This window comes from Momordica charantia (assembly GCF_013281855.1).
Source record: "Momordica charantia cultivar OHB3-1 chromosome 9 unlocalized genomic scaffold, Mcharantia_2.0 BLBB01000009.1, whole genome shotgun sequence".
Lineage (NCBI taxonomy): Eukaryota > Viridiplantae > Streptophyta > Magnoliopsida > Cucurbitales > Cucurbitaceae > Momordica > Momordica charantia.
Genome location: NW_028275167.1, coordinates 13,776,385 through 13,780,487, shown reverse-complemented (window position 1 = coordinate 13,780,487; position 4,103 = coordinate 13,776,385).

The window sequence follows — 4,103 nt, the reverse complement described above, 5'->3', positions numbered from 1 at the left end:
ACGATTGTTTGATCTTTGGTTATTATCCTCCACTCTGCCAAGACCAGACCTAATTTAGTGACTTATGTTGTTTGGGGGTAAACATACCCAAGACACGTTGAGGACCCTCATTAGTGTTTTGGGGGAACTGAATAAAAAGGATTGCCTAGGTCCACCTCGGCCCTACCAAGGAGACCATGTTCGCCCGTTATAAAAGGCTAAGTATGGGCACCAAGGTTCGACCTTACTGGGGTCCGACCTGCTCGGAACCCGACAGGTCCGATATGAGAAAAGACATATAACCGCCGGTCGTGTGTACTGTCGGATCCATCACCTATAAATAGAGGGCTTCATTTCACTATCAGGTATCGAATCTCACCTCGAACTAAATACGGAATCCGATCTATACTGACTTGAGCGTCAGAGTATTTACCCTCTTGTGCAGGTCCACCCTAGGGCTCAGGTCGGAACCGGAGACCGGGTTCAAGCTCGATTCGTGAAGAACCGTTGTGCAAACCCTTGCATAAACATTTGGCGTCGTCTGTGGGAAAGACATCTTAAGTCATCCCGATTTAGAAAATATACGCAAAGATGGTGCATCCAGCAAGCTCTACTAATACGACAGAGCGGAGGGGTGTGAATGCTGATAACGGCCCTCAGCGAGACCTTGACGCTGTAATGGTCGAGGACCAGGTTCGAGCAGGGCAAGAGGGAGATCTTCCACGGAGATCGGCTCGCCATGCGAACCAGGAGTTACCTCCTGCCCACTCGAAACCCTCAAAAGCCAATCGAGGCCGAGGTGGGACCTCTAGAAAGGCCTCCAGAAGGGCCAACCCGGCGGCAGACCTTGAGGCTTTGTCTACTCTCCAACGCGAGTTGGATGATATGCGACATCGGTTGCGCACGATGGAAGAGATGTACGCCGAGGCAACGCGTGCTAACCGAACTGCGTCTCCCTCTAGGGTCCCAGGCGCACCCGGTGAAAAGGGAGCTTCATCTATCCAACCTGGCGATCGCGAACCCATTCCTAACAATGAAGGGGTGGATTACAGCTTGCGAGACAACGATCTTAGAAAGCACCTCACTGATAAGAAGAAGAAAGCTTCTCGGGAGCCGGAAGACTCTCCGTCCTACTCTCGGGACTTCTCCAACTCTGACCTTAAGGCTAAGTCAAAGTACAAGCCCCTAACACAAGAAGCTGTGATCACCAGGGAAGAGTTCGACCTGATGAAGCACGGGTTCGATGAGCAGGTCGAGGCACTTAAAGCTAGGTGCGAGAAGAAGGAGAGCTCGTTTGAAGATGGCGACTTGGGAGAATCGCCATTCACCTCGGATATTATGGAGGCTCCAATCCCTCCAAAGTTCAAGACTCCCACCATGAAGCCTTATGATGGGTCTAAGGATCCGAAGGACTATGTTGAGGTCTTCGAGGGCCTCATGGACTTTCAAGCGGCAACTGATGCAATAAAATGCCGCGCCTTCCAGATCGCGCTTACCGGCAGCGCTCGCCTGTGGTACCGGAGATTGCCGGCTAGGTCGATCTCGACCTATTCTCAGCTGAGAAAAGAGTTCATCAGCCAATTCTCTTCTCGGCATTACGATAGAAAAACAGCGACTCACCTAGCCACCATCAGACAGAAGGAAGGTGAGACGCTGAGAGAATATGTCACAAGGTTCCAGGAGGAGCAGCTGAAGGTCGCGCACTGCTCCGATGATTCGGCCATGTGCTACTTCCTCACTGGCCAGGCCGATGAGACCTTAACAGTAAAACTTGGAGAGGAGGCTCCAGCCACCTTCGCTGAAGTCCTGCAGAAGGCGAAGAAGGTCATTGATGGGCAAGAGCTCCTCCGAACCAAAACTGGCCGACCTAAAAGATAGATCGACCAGAAGAAGTCGACCCAAGAGAAGAGGAAGGCTGATTCCAAATCTAGAGATAAGGGATCGTCCTCTTTCGCCAGCAGAGTAGAGTACCGTAGGTCGGAGAGCGGCCCCAGCTGGAACCGACCTTATGAACGGTATACTCTAACCACCATCCCTATCTCTGAGATACTCACGAAAATCGAGGAGAGCGGGATGGAAAAGCTCCTCAAGCGACCTGAGAAGCTCCGAGGAGACCCAGAAAAGCGCAACAAAGATAAGTACTGCCGTTTTCATCGCCATCATGGCCACAATACGTTAGGTTGCTGGGAGTTAAAGCGCTAGATTGAAGACCTCATTCAAGACCGCTACTTCAAAAAGTTTGTGGGCAAACCGAGGTCTAACTCGGTCGAAAAGAAAGAAAAGAGGAAGCGTTCAAGAACGCCGCCTCGCCGGGATGACCGACCCGCGGTCATCAACACTATTTTGGGAGGTCCGAGCTGGGCCAGTCCGGAAAAAAGAAGAAGGAGCTAGCTCTCGAGGCCAGGCGCGAGGTATGTATCATCAGGGAGCAGAAGCCCACTTGCTCCATCACTTTCGACGATGCCGATCTGGGGGGGGTCTATTTGCCCCATAATGATGTGCTCGTGATCGCCCCTCTCATTGATCACGTCCTGGTCCGAAGAGTACTGATTGATGGAGGCGCATCTGCCAACATCTTGTCCCTCCCAACATATCTAGCATTGGGATGGACCAGGTCACAATTGAAGAAAAGTCCAACACCCTTGGTTGGATTCTCTGGAGAATCGGTCTCCCCAAAAGGGTGCATTGACCTGTCGGTCACTATCGGACAAGATGCTACCCAAGTAACACAGATGGCCGAGTTCGTGGTGATCGACGGCAGATCGGCTTACAACGCCATTTTCGGGAGACCCATTATCCACTCATTACGGGCCGTCCCCTCCACATTGCATTTAGTCTTGAAGTACTCAACCCCGAATGGAGTGGGCACGGTCCGAGGTGAGCAAAAGACTTCACGAGAATGTTATGCATCCGCGCTTAAAGGGTCTGCGCTATGAGCCCTGGAAGAACAAACCAGTCATGGCAAGCTGCAAGAATCCGAGGCAGACCTGCCGAAGGAAGGCAAAAGGCAGTTCTCCCCGCCAACAGAAGAGTTCGAGCTTGTTCCTTTACTTAGCCCTGAAAAGCAAGTAAGCATAGGAACCAAGCTGGGGGCCACTGATAAGGAGGAGTTGATCAACTTCCTCAGGACCAACTCGGACATCTTTGCATGGTCTCACGAAGACATGTCAGGCATCGACCCAAAGATCATGGTGCATCGCCTCAACATAGACCTATCATTCCGACCTGTAAAGCAAAAAATAAGACCTGTAAATAAAGATAGGAGTGATGTAATTGTTGAGGAAGTAAACAAACTCTTAAAAGCTGAATATATAGGAGAAATTATGTATCCAGAGTGGCTCTCTAACGTTGTATTAGTTAAAAAATCCAACGGGAAGTGGAGGATGTGCGTGGACTTTACAAATCTAAATAAGGCATGCCCAAAAGATTGCTTCCCCCTTCCGAGGATCGACCAACTCGTGGATGCAACGGCCGGGCACGAGCTACTCACTTTCATGGATGCCTACTCCGGATACAATCAAATTAAAATGCACTTGCCAGACCAAGATCATACCGCGTTTATTACAGACCAAGGTCTGTACTGCTACAAGGTGATGCCTTTTGGCCTAAAGAATGCGGGTGCGACCTACCAAAGGATGGTGAACAAAATGTTCGCCAAGCAGATCGGTCGGAATATGGAAGTGTATGTGGACGACATGCTTGTCAAGAGCAAGCAGTCAAAGTCGCATCTTTCCGATCTGACCGAAGCCTTTGGAGTCTACGCAAGTACCAAATGAAGCTCAATCCGACCAAGTGTGCCTTTAGAGTCTCCTCGGGAAAGTTCCTTGGTTTTATGGTCAACAACCGTGGGATTGAAGCTAACCCAGAGAAGATAAAGGCCGTGCTCAAGATGGAGGCGCCCAAGACTCTAAAACAGCTTTAATGCCTCAATGGCAGGATTGCTGACTGGGCGTTTATGCTGAACGCACGCGCTAAGCGTGGTAACAATTATATAGATGCAAGCGCACACCTGTCAGAGTAATATAAAATGGATGAAGTATCCAAGTATCGATCCTCAAGGACTTCTAAACAATTTCCAAACTCTAAAGTTTTTAAAGAATAGTGAATGTTGGAATGAGTGATTC